The following is a 16,944-nucleotide window of genomic DNA, read 5'->3' as shown; positions in this document are numbered from 1 at the left end:
TCCACTTCTCACTGAAACCCATCCTAGACACCACCTTCTCTATGAAAGCCTGCTCTACAGGATGTCCAAAATTTTGAATCCACATACTTGCGTGCTACAAACATCCTGTTCAGAATATATCTCCCTTTCACCAACACCATATAAGTAGGACACAAAATCTCATGTAACACTGAGATTTTCCTTCATAGTAAAATTATCACAATGACTTTTCATGGGCTAGAAATTAAACTAATTGGTCAAAATCCTTCACCATGCAAGCTCCGTCCTTCTTGGGAATTAGTGAAATAAAAGTGACATTACATTCTTATCTTTCAATTTATCCTCCTATAGCTCCTTAAACATCCTCATCATATCTTCTTTTACGAATTAAAACCTTTTGGGCCCAGTGTATCTCCCTTCAATGCTTTTATTAGCCCCCCACACTTCTAAAATTCTCTATCCAACCATTCCTTATATTTTCAATCTTATTAAATTCCCTATCACCTCACAAGCTCATCCTTCTTTCAGAGGCTTTATATAAATTTTTATAGAAGCCTCGGATCTTGTCAACAATTTCCTTCTGATCATCCACAATTCTGTCCACCACTTCTAATCTAATGATGTAGCTGCTCCTTCCCCTCACCATTGCATGAAAGAAAGAAGTTCTCTCATTGTGCTCCTTCAACCTCAAAACTATAGATTTTGGTCTCCATGCCACCTCAATGAATTAACCTTTTCCAAATCAATCTTTAAAATTCTCTGTCACTTCTACCTTCCTTGTTTAAGTTATTCTCATCCTCCAACAAGTCATGCTTTTCCATTTTCTCCAAAGCCCCTTCCCTAACACTTCCCCATCTTCTTTCTTATTGGTCATGCTTTGGTAGGAACAAAATCACCATTGTTGATGTATCTCATACTCCAATATCTAGCATGGGTGAAGCTAGACTTGTCAACACTCTTGGCCGAATAGAGAAAAGAACAAGAATAATCTTAGAGGTGTTGGAAAACATGGGGTTACTGGTTCAGACCTGAAACTAGAATTGTATATATTCTTAGGATTGTGGAAGGATTGATTTAGAAAGTTTTTTCTTTCTATTTCTTTCTTTCTATTTTTGTACTTTCTATTTTCTCTTCTTTCTATTTTTTCTTCTTTCTATTTTCTTTTCTTTCTATTTTTTTCTTTCTTTCTATTTATTACAGCAGCTTACTGTATAAATATGCCCATTGGCAATAGAATGAAACACATCAGTATTCTACCATTCCAAAACATGGTATCAGAGCTCTAGGTTTGTCAACCTTGAGATTTTTTTCGGCCTTCTTTGCCAGTTTTTTGTGTTTTTCTCTTCTGGTCTTCAGTGTTGATCTGTAACCAGAAGTGTTCCTTTATTCTCCTTTCCTGCTAGCCTTATTTTTCCTCCATTAAAAATGTCCGACATGACTGCAACAAGTGCTCCCGTCCAAACTGATGAAGGAGCAACAAATTCTCATCCTCACACTGGTGATTTGTAGAATATTCAGGCAACATATAGACTGAATGGTGCTGGAAACTTCATGGGAAACCTCCAACATCCAGCAAGGAATGGGGAAATCGAGGAGTTTCGAAAGGAGTTCTACAGGCCCGTAATGTCTCCACAACCCCGCAGCAAGAACACTCAAGTCAGGGACCATTTAATGATGAAGAAATTGAAAGGCTAAGGTGCTTCTTGAAATCCTTGAAACCAGGAAGTGGTTCTACCTCTCTTGCTCTCTCAGGTGAGTCTTTATCTCTAGGATTACATGCCTCGGCTAGTGTTTTTCCATGGATTCTTAATTCTAGAGCTATTGACCACATGACACCCTCTTCACTACATTTTCTCACCTATACACCCTGTCCTAGTAATAGAAAATTTTTTGTTGCTGATGGTTCTTTCACCACAGTGGCAGGGATTGGGAATATTCAAATTACTCCATCCCTATTACTTAAAAATGTGCTTCATGTTCCTAAGTTATCCACTAGCCTTATCTCTATACATAAACTCACCCAGGATGTGAACTGCAATGTTGTGTTCTTCCCTTCTTTCTGTGTATTTCAGGACCAGGTTTCGGGGAAGAAGATTGGACTTGCTAAGGAAAGAGATGGACTCTACTACCTTGAAGCAACCAGCAAATCATCTCACACTGTTATGCATGTCACACACGAGTCATTCTTATCTACCTCCAATAAAGATTTAATTTGGCGTTATCATTTCCGTTTTGGTCATCCTTCATTTCCTATTTTAAAAACAATGCTTCCTTCCTTGTTTAAAGGAATTGATGTTGAAACCTTTCATTGTGATGTTTGTGAACTTGCTAAGCACAAAAGGGTTTCTTTCCCAATCAGCAATAAAAGATCTTCAACTCCTTTTTATTTGATTCATTCGGATATATGGGGCCCTTCTCAAATTCCCAACATTACTGGTTCCAGATGGTTCGTCACCTTTATTGATGATTGCACTAGGGTCACATGGATTTTTCTTCTTAAGTCTAAATCTGATGTGGGTACGATTCTTCCCAACTTTCATAACATGGTCAAAACTCTGTTTGGTGTGAGAATTAAAAGGTTTCGATCTGATAATGCTACTGATTATTTTAATCAGAATTTGTCCCCATTTTTTCAGAAAGAAGGCATTGTGCATGAATCCTCTTGTGTTAACACTCCCCAACAGAATGGGGTAGCTGAGAGAAAAAATTGCCATCTTTTGCAAACCACCCAAGCCTTTCTCTTTCAAATTCAGGTGCCAAAACAATATTGGGGGGAAGCTGTCCTTACTGCTGGCTACACCATAAATAGACTACCATCTAAAGTTCTTGACAACCGAAGCCCAATACATGTCCTTTCTCAATTTTAGCCTGATATTCGAGCCTCAAATAATCTCACACCAAGAAATTTTGGTTGCACTGCCTTTGTTCATGTCCAAAATAAGGGAAAATTTGTCCCACGAGGAATCAGGTGTGTCTTCTTGGGATATTCCCCAACTCAGAAAGGTTATAAATGTTATCATCCAGCCACCAGATAATTCTACACCTCCATCGATGTCACATTTGAGGAAGGAAAATCTTTTTTCACTCAACCTTATCTTCAGGGGGAGCCCTCATTAATGGAAGATAAGGCCTCGGATCTACTCTCCCTAGATGTATTACCCTCCTCACATCGTCAAGAATCACATCCCTCTGAGTCACATTCCTCTGAGCCCCACATTCCCGAGTCTCAACAAGAGTCAAACAACCCGACCATTGAACCAAATTCGGACATTGTTAACCCCACGAATGATGTGCATGATAATGTGAGATATATGCAGGTTTACTCTAGGAGGAAAAATCCAGATCCTCAACCTGTGCAAGTCCAAGATTCAACTCCTAATCCTAGAACTGAGGGATGCGTAGATCCTGAACCTACACCTTCACAGTCTAAGTATGAGTATGACCTACCTATTGCACTGAGAAAAGGAACCAGAGAATGTACTAAACGCCCATTGTACCCTTTAGCCAAATACGTTTCATTCCAAAGATTCTCTAAATCCCATAAAAGTTTTCTAGCCAGCCTTAACACCATTCCAATTCCTAATACTCTAGCCGAGGCACTTTCTAATAAGGAGTGGAGAAAAGCCATGAGAGTGGAAATGGAGGCATTAGAAAAAAACAACACATGGGAAGTTGTGGATCTACCAAGAAACAAGAAGACGGTAGGTTGCAAATGGGTGTTCACAATTAAGTACAAATCTGATGGGTCATTAGAAAGGTACAAAGCACGCCTGGTAGCCAAGGGATATACACAGACTTATGGGGTAGATTATTAGGAGACTTTTGCCCCAGTAGCTAAAATGAATACAGTAAGGGTGTTACTATCGTTGGCTACTAACTATAATTGGGATTTGCAATAGTTTGATGTAAAAAATGCGTTTCTCCTTGGTGATCTAGAAGAGGAAATATACATGGACATTCCACCGGGTTTTGGACAAGGCATTAAAGGGAACAAAGTTTGTCGGTTGAAGAAAGCACTATACGGTCTCAAACAATCTCCGAGAGCATGGTTTGGAAGGTTTACGAAGGTAATGCTGAGTACAGGTTACAAGCAAAGTCAAGGTGACCACACATTGTTTATCAAACACACAGCCTCAGGGGGAGTTACTGCACTATTAGTCTATGTGGATGATATAATCGTTACTGGGAAAGATAAAAAGGAGAAGGAAGCATTGAAAAACTGCCTTGCCAGAGAATTTGAGATAGAAGACTTGGGGAGACTAAAGTATTTTCTCGGAATTGAAGTTGCACAATCTAAACAAGGCATCTTTATCTCTCAACAAAAGTATGTTGTTGATCTTTTGAGAAAAACAGGAAATATGGCATGTAAACCAGCTTCCACGCCTATAGATCCCAATCATAAACTTGGAGAAGCCAACGAGAATGCAAGTGTAGACAAGGAAATGTTCCAAAGACTAGTTGGAAAACTCATTTATCTTTGAGAGAAACAGGAAATATGGCATGTAAACCAGCTTCCACGCCTATAGATCCCAATCATAAACTTGGAGAAGCCTACGAGAATGCAAGTGTAGACAAGGAGATGTTCCAAAGACTAGTTGGAAAACTCATTTATCTTGCACATACACGACCGGATATTGCATATGTTGTAAGTGTAATAAGTCAGCTTATGCATAATCCTAAAGAAGTTCATCTGCAGGCTGCTCATCGAATTCTGCACTATTTGAAAGCCAATCCAGGAAAAGGAATTTTATTCAGAAGAAATGGAGGACTGACTCTTGAAGCATATACAAATGCCGATTATGCAGGATCTCCAGTAGATAGACGGTCCACTTCTGGTTTTTGTACCTTCTTAGGAGGAAACTTAGTCACTTGGAGGAGTAAGAAGCAAAATGTAGTGGCTCGGTCAAGTGCAGAGGCAGAATTCAGGGCTATGGCACAAGGAGTGTGTGAATTACTCTGGTTGAAGATAATTTTAGAAGACCTGAAGATTCCACGAGAAGAGCCTATGAAACTATATTGTGACAACAAGTCAGCCATCAATATTGCTCACAATCCTGTTCAACATGACAGGACGAAGCACATCGAAATTGACCGACACTTTATAAAAGAGAAACTGGACAGCAAGTTGATTTGCAGTCCCTATGTGTCTACAAAAGGACAACTGGCCGATGTACTTACTAAAGGGCTCAATAGTACAGACTTTCGGAGAATTATAGCCAAGTTGGGAATGGAGGATCTCTATTCACCAGCTTGAGGGGGAGTGTTGGAAAACGTGGGGTTACTGGTTCAGACCTGAAAATAGAATTGTATATATTCCTAGGATTGTGGAAGGATTGATTTAGAAAGTTTTTTCTTTCTATTTCTTTCTTTCTATTTTCTCTTCTTTCTATTTTTTCTTCTTTCTATTTTTTTCTTTCTTTCTATTTATTACAGCAGCTTTCTATATAAATATGCCCATTGGCAATAGAATGAAACACATCAGTATTCTACCATTCCAAAACAGGTGTCAAGAATAAATTGACCCCTACTTCAAAGAGTCTCTTATATATTAAAAGATATGTACAATTACAAGAGTGCCCATACAGGACTGAAAGAGAAACAAAGAATAAGATGTAAAAGTAATATACAACTGGGACTATACTAATAATGTACATCAAGTTACAGAGTCTCGACAAGACTAAGTGATAATGTCTCACTCAATTTTGTTCTTCATTCTCCCTAATTTCACACTAATTTTTTGTCTGTTTGTTCTCTTACAAGTAACTTTAATGGTTGTATTATCTTTTTTTTTTTTTCAAAGCATTGTGTTTCTTAGGACCTAAACATGGGCAAGATGATTGAAGTGATTTGAAGTTAATGGTGTCTATTTTCTAAACCAGCCATCCTCAACATATCTTGGCATGTCAGCTTTTATCTCAAAGTTCTGTTTCTGATATTTACTTGAGTAAATTAAAGTTATAGAATTGTTGTATCTTCCCTACTTTTGTGTCATTGGAGTCTTTATTTCCTAGTTTGTTTCAGCTTCTTTCTAGTCAATATGTCAATGTGAAGTTTGTCATTTATCCAAGCATTGTAGAATAACTTGTATTTCAAGTAACAGCAGTTCTGTTTCTTTCGATCTTGTGCATGTTGATGCTTGGGGACCGTATTCCATTGCTTGTTTGGGTGGTTATAGGTATTTCATTTTATTTGTGGATGACTACTCGAGATATATGTATGTTTATGTTTGATGAAGAGAAGGGAAGGAGTACCTTAGATTATTAATAATTTCTTTAACTATTAATAATAGTTTATAGGCTGAGAGCTCTATGGGCCCAGTTTCTTTTCTTTTTTCTTATTATTAGTTAAGGTTTGTTGTTCAATTGTTAGGCCTAAGCCCATTAGTAGTGTAGAGAACACTGATGTGGGCCCCACTGCAGTGGTCCCCACTGTGTTCGTAGGACAGCAGTGTAGTTATTTGTTTCAGTTATAGTAGTGTCAGTTTGAGTCAGTTTGTTAATTCAGTTGTTATTTATTTCAGCTTTTATTTACTTTATTTATTATGTAAGTACTAAGGGCAGATGTGTCCTTTCCATTATGTACTAAACATAACCTATAAATATTAAGAGAGTGGCGGCGGCAGATTAGTTTTAGAATCTGTCCCTCCTTTCAACAACTTGTGTTCTCTTGTTTCTCTTCTATTCTCTCTCCTTTCTCTCACTTTTCTTCTGTTTTGCAAACCTAAAACCTATTAGGATTCAAGACTGATTACAGTCTTGATCTTCTACTAGTAGATTGTTCTGTTATTCCTTTTAGTTGTCAGTGGTCCCGTTAGTTGTAGCCAACCTATTAAGGGTTGTTTTGTCTTTGATTCTTATGGATTAAGTATAAATATCTAAGAGGGGATGTGGCTAGTGAACCTTTTGCCTCTCTGTACACTTCTCTCTCATTCTTTCTCTTCTTTTCTCTTTCTTTCTTCTTTTTCGCAAGAACACTTGCTATTTCAATCTTTTGGCAGAATTTCCTTTGAGTTTTAATTTTCTACTTGGTATCAGAGCAGGTATAAACTCTCTTGAAGTGTCATCCATGCAGTCATGAGATCAACTGACTGCATGGAGACCTAAAAGAGGCTGATCAGCTTTTGTTATTGCCCAATTCTTGGAGTTTTTGGTGGATCTTTTGCCCAAGGAGACTTCTTGGGGAACAGGAGCAAAGACAAGAAGGATTGGAGAAGGGAAGCAAGGCCCTACTGATATAGGAAATTGCAGTTTTGCATTGGAAGCTGGGCAATTGATTTTTTTGTAAACTTGTTAGTGATTTTTAGAGAGAGAGAGAGAGAGAGATTGAGTCAGAACTGTTTTTTCGGTGATTCAGGAGAGATTGATAGCTTCTTTTCAAGTTTCTCTTAGACCCGGAGGTGTGTTATTTGCTAATCATAAACATGTGAAATTAAAGGCATATACAAATGCAGATTGGGCAGGATGCTTGAATGGTAAGAGATTTGCACCAGGGTTTTGCACATTTGTTGGTGGTAATCTAGTTGATGGAAGAGTAAGAAACAATTTGTGGTGGCCATATCTAGTGCAGAAGTAGAAAACAGATCCATGGCTCATCGTCCTTCATAATTTCTTTGTAGGGGGTGTAAACGGAGCGCATTCGAATTGGATATGGCCATATTCGAATTCAATTCCGATTAAATATATGGCTATTTGAATTCATTTCGATATCCGACGAAGCTTAAAATTGACAAGTTGAATTTGTCTCAACCGTCGAATATCCAATTTCAATTCGAATTCAACAAAAATGAGTAGGGTTTGGGATTCAAACCAGAATGTACCTATTGTCGTTGACTCTTTGCTTCCTTTGTTAAATAAAACTAGAGAGAATTTAAGTGGAAAATGTTATGCGGGAATATGAAAAATGTAAAAGGGAAAAAAATTGCAGCAGCCAGTAATGTTACGTGCAGCGAGAACTCCTCCATAAAATAGCAGCAACCAGTAATGTTATTCACAGCGGCAACTCCTCCACAAAATAGTTGTGGCCGGTAATGTATGTGCAACGGTGATTCCTCCATTCAAACTTCAAAGCATAAAAGGAGTGAGAAAGCATAAAAGAAGAGACAGGGGTGGGATCTTTGACTGAGGGAAAATGGTAGGAGTCCAGAGGGAAAACCCCTCTTTTTGTCCAAAAGGCTGACAACCGGTTGCAGAGAGCTTTTTCTTGATATCACATATATTATATACAATTTTTATATTTAAAATACATTTATAATCGGTTGGTCGGATAATTAATAAATTGAATCAACCTATATTCGAATTCGATTCATTTAGTTAAACAATATGCTTTTGACATCCGAATTTGATTTGATTATGTTAAATCATGAATTCGAATTTGGATTTTCGAAAACTGTTTACACCCCTACTTCTTTGGCACAGATCTTTGTTAAGTGAGATTGGAGTCAATGCAGAGCATCCCTTGCTATACTATGACAGCCAGGCTGCCATTAACGTTGCACATAATCCGGTTCAGCATGATAGGAAACACATCAAGGTTGACAGACACTTTATCAAGGAGATGGTGTCTTCTAGAGTCAGGAGAGGATTGTTTGCCTTATGTCACATCAAAGTTGCATATGGCAGATTTCTTCACTAAAGGGATGCAAAGAATATGCCAGAACATGATCTACCCAAGTTGGGATGATTTTTCCAACTTGAGGGGGTGGGGGGGGGTATTGACGGTTTAGTTAATGGGCCTAGTTTACTTTCTTTCTTATTATTAGATATGTTTTATTGTTCAGTTGTTTGGCCTAAGCCCGTTACTAGGTTGTTCTGTTATTTCTTTTTGTTGTGAGTGGTCCCATTAGTTGTAGACACCCTATGAAGAGCTGTTTTGTCTTGGTTTCTTATGGATTAATTAAATATAAATATAATGAGGGGAGGTGGCTAGTTAACTTCTTGCCTCTCTCCACACTTTTTCTCTCATTCTTTCTCCTCTTTTCTCCTTTCTTCTTTTTTTTACAAGAACACTTGTTTTTCAACCTATTAGCAGAATTTCTTTGATTTTTTATTTTCTATTGTGCTCATACTCTTCAATAGAATGAAGTTGCAAAGATAAAGAATAGACACATATTGGAGGTTGATAGGTGCAGACTTTTCCAAATGCATTTTCTTGTATGTTTTTGGGAGTAGTTTAGACTGTTTGCTGGAATACAGCAGCCGAAGAACAAGAAGAAGAAGAAGAAGAGATTTGAGAAAGGCAGCTATTCTCTTCAGCCGGCCCTACACTCTTATATAGATGATTATAAAATAATGTTACATGAACGGACTAGAATGCCCTTGATTAGTGATGGGACACCTAGACAAATAAAACAAATAAAACATTAAATAAGTTTAGGCCCAATAACTAAGAACTTAAGACACAAATATGACTAACATAAACACTAAAAACAACCGAACCAACACTCCCCCTCAAGCTAAGCATGGATGTCAGTCATGTTTAGCCTGCCAAGTAAGTTTGAGAACTTCGTTGAAGCTAGTCCTTTAGTTAACACATCTGCAATCTGCATCTCGGAAGGAGTATAAGGAATGCAGAGTTCTCTTGAGACAATTCTTTCTCTAACGAAGTGTCGGTCAATCTCAATGTGCTTCGTCCTATCATGTTGCACTGGGTTATTTGCAATGTTGATGGCAGCCTTGTTGTCACAGTACAGCCTAAGAGGACACTCGACCTTTATCCCGAGTTCACCAAGAAGGGTCCTAAGCCACAACAGTTCTACAACACCATGAGCCATAGCTCGATATTCAGCCTCTGCACTTGATCTAGCAACCATATTATGCTTTTTACTTCGCCATGTAACCAGATTTCCTCCAACAAACGTGCAATACCCAGAAGTAGACTTCATATCCCCAACAGAGCCAGCCAATCTGCATCAGTATATGCTTCAATTTCAATTTTATTGTGTTTTTTGAACATAATTCCTTTTCCTGTGCAAGTCTTCAAGTACCTAAGAATTCTTTCCACTGCTCTCATATGAGGAATCTTTGGAGAGTGCATGAACTGGCTGACAACATGTACATCATAAACAATATCTGGTTGAGTGAGAGACAGATATATTAACTTCCCTACCAGTTTTTGCTATCTTTCTTTATCAAGGTAGTCCTCTCCAACTGATTCTTGTAGACCATGGTTTTGTTCTATTGGAGTATCTGCTGGTCTACACCCCATCATACTTGTTTCCCCTAGAAGGTCAAGGACATACTTCCGCTGACATATATAGATGCCCTCTTGTGACCTAGCAACTTCAATTCCAAGGAAGTATCTCAGATGACCCAAGTCTTTGATCTCAAACTCAAAAGCCAAGAACTCCTTTAATCTTTTTATCTCTTCCTGATCATCCCCTATAATCACCATATCATCCACATAGACGATTAGTACCGTAAGTTGGCTATTTTGTTTCCCTATGAACAAGGTATGATCTGCACCACTTTGAGTGTATCCCACTCTCTTCATGGCCCCACAAAGTCTTTCAAACCAAGCCCGAGGAGACTGCTTAAGGCCATATAAGTTGCAACTGTCATAGACATGATGTAAATCAGGGCTGTTCGGCTGGCTGTATTAGAGTGTCAACTTGCATCTCTTTCCTCCTAACCTCTTCATTCCTTACTAGATAATAGACATGATGTAAATCTGGCATTTCATCCCTTCCCAAAATTTGAGACCTTATGCTCTCATACATTGGGTCTAAACCAGCCAAGAATTTAAAGGCTCTACCCTCTTCAATTTGTTTATCATGCCTCTCCTTGTCTTTTGCATTCTCCCAATCAAGAATAAGATGATGATCAAGTTCTTCCCATAGTCCTTGTAGGGTTGCAAAATACGTTGCAACTGTCATATCTCCTTGTCTCAATGCAGCAATGTCTTGGTTCAGCCTATAAATTTTGGCATTGTTCTTTTCTCTGTCCATAAGTTTTAGAGACTTTCTCCCAAATCTTAGCAGTAGTAGGAAAGTGTTGAACAGTCCTGGCCACTCTTGAAGTGATCGAAGCAAGCAACCAGTACATAATAGTAGCATTTTCCTTACGCCATACTGCATACTCCGCACTACCCACTACAGGTTCCTTCTTCTGTCCATCTAGATAACCCGTAAGTTCCCGGGAAGTAATAAAGAGCATGGCTGAAACAGACCATTCTCTGAAATTATATTCATCCAACAGTACACTGGTTATCTGCAAGCTGTGCAGATTTGGATTTTCCAGATTATGAGACCTCCCACCAGTTCTATTATCCCTAGAAGACACTCAGTACAAAGAACACTATTTCAGACTTACCGAAGCTGTTGCAGGTCTGAGAACCCCTTGTACCGGGTCTGAAACTAAGAACAATTCACCTCTGTACTGTGCTGAACTCTTCTGGACTAGACTGGGCTTTGACTTCTGCTGTAGTAGACTGTGATCACCCGTACGATCTGTACTAGGACTGTCGAAGTCAGTCCTTCCACCTAGATCTGTTCCACACAGATTCTCTTAGCAACCGAATGTCTACTACCTGCTGCAAGGTGTCTAGTAGGGCATCGATCTCTAGAACAAACTCCCCTTGGGCCCTACAAGGGAAACCCTAGTACAGACCTTGCTGTGTTCTACGGTCACTATGGTTTCTTCACAGCGGCCAAGATGAGAGAGAGATAGAAAAAAAAGGGAATAGAGAAGAGCAGAAAAAGTGGCGGCTGTAACCAGACAGACGGATTAGTGCTCTAATACCATGTTTGCTGGAATACAGCAGCCGAAGAAGAAGAAGAAGAAGATTTGAGAAAGGCAGCTATTCTCTTCAGCCGACCCTACACTCTTATATAGATGATTATAAATTAATGTTACATGAATGAACTAGAATGCCCCTGATTAGTGATTGGACACCTAGACAAATAAAACAAACAAAACAAATAAAACATTAAACAAGTTTAGGCCCAATAACTAAGAACTTAAGACAAATACGACTAACATAAACACTAAAAACAGCCAAACCAACATAGACTATTATGTACTTGATCAATATCTTAAGGCCCCATATTAGCTTCAATATTCAGATTGAATGATGTTTGGTCTCAAAGCTCTTCAATGTGTTTTACTTGGGTATACCCCTACAGCAAATGGATGTTGGCAATTTGATCCTTGGTCAAGGAGGAATTGTATCTAAAGATGTCACTTTTCTTAAGCTTGTCTCTTTGTTTTCTCCCCATACCTCACTTTTGGGGAGAATTCCAATGATTAGTCTTTTTTGCCTTATTGTTCAAATCACAGAGGCCCCATTTGGCCTCAATTCTGAACATTCTCATTCTTAGAATCCTTTTAGAAAAGGATGGATTCTAAGAATTTTCATTCGGAGAATTGGTAGGTATGTTTGGCACTATCATCTGATTTCTGTTTATCAGAAGCAAAATCGCGTTTGGCATCATCCCATTTCTTGGAATCAATTCTCTAGCTGGCCAATATAAAAAAAGTTGTTAAATAAAGGACAATGTGAATACAATGTAGGATATAGGGGTGATGTGCCGATGTGGACTGAATGATTTAACACCTGGCCAATCTAGTTGATCCACCATTTGATGGTTTGTTCAGATCTGTCACATATTTCATCCTTGTAACAGAAAATGAGGGATGCTATGTAGGGAAAAACTCTAGTTGACATGGTTAAAAAACCTTTTTCCTAAATGATTTAAATCCTTTTCCCACATACACATGCATGAAGAAAACAATGTAAGATAAAAGTTTACAATAGAGTAAATAAACTGATCTTGGTTTAACATTAGTCGCAGAAGCCGTCCTGTACAGAGCAAGAAAAACATAATTTTGATCATTAAAAAAAGCTCAGCATTAATTCATGAAATTCTTTATGTAAATGCTGATGACTTTATACATGCGTCAGGTTGGTGATGATGCTATCTGAAATTGGATTCCAACAGTTTCAAGAAGCATCATTCAAGTATAGGCATAACAATTGAACTCCTGCTTTCAATAATCCATCACAGTTATGATTTTGAAACTTCCCACTTAATTTACTGAACTGATTAAATGCAGAAGTTACTAACTTCAAAGAAAACAAAACAATCGGAAATGGAAATTTTAGAAGAAAACAAAATACCTCCAAAAAGAAACTTGGGGTTCTTCTCTTCCCCCCATCATGGAAAGTCTCTGGGTGCTGCTTGTCCTCCAAAGCCATTGTTGGTGAAAAATCAGCTAAAGAGACTGACGAATTTCCAACAGCAGCATCAGCAGAAGACCACAACCAAAATCCTAGACCCCAGCCCACAATGATACCTGAAAGTGACCTCAAGAACAAACTGAGAACAAAGTCCCTTTGTTTATCACTGTTATTGGTTGACTTAGTAAGCAAGCTTGCTGATACAGAAGAAGAAGAAGATTAAGTAGTAGTAGCAGCTGAACCTCCTGCTTGGTTGAAAAATGGATGGAAGTTCAACCGTTGGGTTCTGGCTACTCGACAGATTCAATGTTTAGATCTCGTCAAAGATGCATGGGAATACATGGTATGATTTGCCTGAGACACACGGATGGAGCAAGCAAGAAGGAATGGAGCAAGAGTGAGAGAGAGAGGATAAAAACTAGAGTAAAAAAGAAAGCATGCAAGTGAGGACAGAAAGAGACATCGGACGAAAGGAGATTAGAAAATAGAACTAGAAAAAGATAGTTCTGGAGGACTTTGGACCGTTACAGAGACGTTGAGGAATAACCGAACCAAGGGGAAGAAGAAAGAACAAAGGGAATGGGGTAGGGTTTATCGGGTAGGTGTTAGAATAGAAACCGGAATTACATTAATGCCCAATTTTCAGGTTTGACTTTGCCACACGTGTTCACTATTTTCAATTTTAACGTGGCGAGAATTGGTATAGGCAAGAATCGCGTTTCTTAGAAGTCCCTTTTTTTTCACTCTACGGAATCGTGTTTTTGGAGGGATTTTTTCATCCCGTTTCGAATGAGAATCACCAACTAGTCTGAACCAAATGTGATTCTCATCTAGAGAATCACCTGAATCAATAGAATCGCTCTCGGGGAGTGATGCCAAACGGGGCCAGAGTTTGTCTCCTAATTCTACTTCCACTGCTTAACTTATTGATATGTTGGATTTGCATGTATACTTTAGTTAAAAGAAAGGTGACATTGGTGAATGATTAACCACTTCAATTTGAAGTCCTTATTTTTAGGTAATCAGTCCAACCTTGTTGATTTGCTTCCTTTTTCCTTGCGATATCTTTTCCTTTTTCTTATGTTGCTTTTCTTAGCTTTTATTCTCGATCACTTTCCTACTATGTCTTTTCTCTCTCTTCTGTATCTTTTCTGACCATTCTTTGCCTTATCAGTTATCAAGAATTAAGCATTGGAGCGTAGTTGTCAAGGTGATGCCTAGGTGACTCGGAGCCCTTGGAGAGTCGACTCACCTAACCATCAAGATTATTTGTACATGGTGCTATGAAATACTTTTTTATATTCTCTACTTTTTTAGATTTATAAATATAAAATAGACATCATTAAACTGAAATATTCATTTTTTAGGTTTTTATACTAGTTTCATTTTATTATTTTTCTTATTTGTTAGGATTCAATCAACACATGTTGGTGTATGCTGTCTTGAACCTTCAAATACTTCAAAACCTGAAGTTTGAACCAATAAGCAAGGAAGGTTCTTAGATTTTGTCCAAACAACACCTTCTTCGTCTTCCACCTTTTCTTTTTTTTTTTCTTTTCCAAGGACAAAAACAGGGTCTTAGCCCCTATATATATATATATAATTTTGTTTTCTTTCCTCTTTTTCGTCTCATGAATATGTTGATTCTCTATATTCTAATATGAGGTTTATTGTCGAACCTAGGGAACTGCCCTAGGATTCATGTTTTTTTTTTTTTTTTTTTTTTTTTTTGAGGATACCCATTTCCTAGGTGCCTGCCTAAGTGGCTTGGCAACAAGGTCCCCCCTCACCCCCGCCGTCACACCTAGCCTCACCTTGGTGGCTTGAAAACTATGCGTTGGAATTAGATGAACTTCCCAAAAGCAAGGTTCTAGTTTCTTAGAGCTAAACCCAAATTTATGGTGTTGACTATAAGGTGATCTTTGCACCTATGGTAAGATGAACTCTATTCAGGTGATTCTTTCTCTTGTATCTTATTTTTCATGGTCATCTTGTCAAGTGGATGTTAAATATGCCTTTCTCAATGGTGATTCACAAGAGTAAGTGTATATGGAATTGCCATGAAGAGTGTGTTTTTCAAATAGTCAACAAACATTGTGCAAACTTCAGTAGTGAATTTGTGGATTAAAATAGTTGCCTTTGGCTTGGATTGATAGGTTTAGGGGAGTAGTTCAGAAGATTGGGTACACTATCTCATGCTAATCACACTTATCATTAAGAGAACCACACTTTATACCCATTTTGATTGTATACATTCATGATATTGTAGTTTGTGGTGGTAATACTTCTAAAATTGCTATATTTAGGTTTTTATGGCTTCAGATTTTGAGATTAAGGACCTTGGACCTCTCAAGTATTTTCTTAGAGTTGAGGTAGCTAGGTTAGTACTTAGTAAAGGGGATTTTATCTTTCAAATAAAGTATGTCATGGATCTACTTATGGAGATAAGAAAACTAGTAGCAAAGCCAGTGGACACTCCTATAGATCCCAACCATAATCTTAGAATGATAATCACCAATTGTTTCTTGATAGGGAGCAGTATTAGAGGTTGGTGGATAGGCTGCTATTGTCTCTGCTTGACTCGGATAAATATTTTTTATGTTGTTAATGTGGTCAGACAATATATGCATCAGCCAAGATATTCTTAATTGAAAATAGTGGGATGAATCTTATGTTACGTGAATATTGATCCTAGAAAAGGACTTCTTAAGGTAGAAGCATATACCATTGCCAACTAGGATGGATCTATAGATGACAGACATTCTACTTCCAATTACTGTATTTCTGGAGGAAATATTGTGTCATGGACTAGTAAGAAGCAGTCTATAGTAACTCAATGTAGTGCTGAAGCTAAATTCAAGGTTATGGCCATGGTGTTTCTGAACTGCTATGGCTGAAAAGCTTGTTGATAAAGATAGGCATTATTGTTTAATAGGCTCCCAAATATATATTGTGACAACCAAGTTGCCATTAACATAGCTCATGATCCAGTTCAAAATTTCCAAGCAAAACACATAGAAGTAGACAAACATTTTATTAGAGAGTGTTTGTCAGCGGAGATGTGTGCGTACCCTTTGTGTGATCTGAATACCAACTATTCGACACTCGACTATAGGTGTCCCTGTACCCAACTTAGAACACAACCTAAGTGAGCTGGGCATGTATGATATCTTTGCTCAACTTGAGGAGTATTGGGAGTTTAGATATATCTTAGAGTAATTTGAGTTTATTTCAAATTTATGTAATTACATGGGAGTGTCAGGAGTATTTATGTGATTGTAACACATCATTATATAAGCTCACAGAAAAGTAAAATTGATGTACCCATGTTGCACTAGTTCCTTTCATTTGCTTTCAAGTTATTCTTCTCTTTTCCTTTAAAGCCTTTCTACATGAGAACCCAGTCTATGACAAGGTTTAAAATGTCGATGTGGGTGAAAATATGGTCATCCAAATATAGGAAACATGTTGAAAATGTGAGAAACATTATATTGTGAAATATGCAAAAATATGTAATGTTATTTTATGTGGTGATAAAAGATGCATAAGTAGACCCTTTTAAATTATTATCTTGTTCCAAATCACTAAACAATGTTAAGAAGCTAAGGGCAATACATAAAATAATAGGGTGTGATGTTGTCCTTTTAAATGGTAGAGTAAGTTTGATTAAAACTTATTCTCATGGAAAGTGCAAATGGCTCTAATAGATCAAGCAAATAATTTATTATACAATAAGAAGTAAGACTGAACTTCATATTTGAAAATTATTTCGAGCCGGTGCAAAGTGGTAAT

At 37.8% G+C, this 16,944-nt stretch overlaps 1 protein-coding gene across 5 annotated transcripts in view; it reads left to right on the top strand.

Annotated features, from left to right (window-relative positions):
- Positions 1-16,944, top strand: part of LOC104605278 (uncharacterized) — a 112,501-nt gene that overhangs the window by 65,542 nt on the left and 30,015 nt on the right. The gene's annotated exons all lie outside the window — the stretch shown is intronic.

This window comes from Nelumbo nucifera, chromosome 1 (genome assembly GCF_055504915.1).
Source record: "Nelumbo nucifera cultivar China Antique chromosome 1, China Antique-T2T, whole genome shotgun sequence".
Lineage (NCBI taxonomy): Eukaryota > Viridiplantae > Streptophyta > Magnoliopsida > Proteales > Nelumbonaceae > Nelumbo > Nelumbo nucifera.
This window is presented reverse-complemented; position numbering and strand designations above follow the sequence as displayed.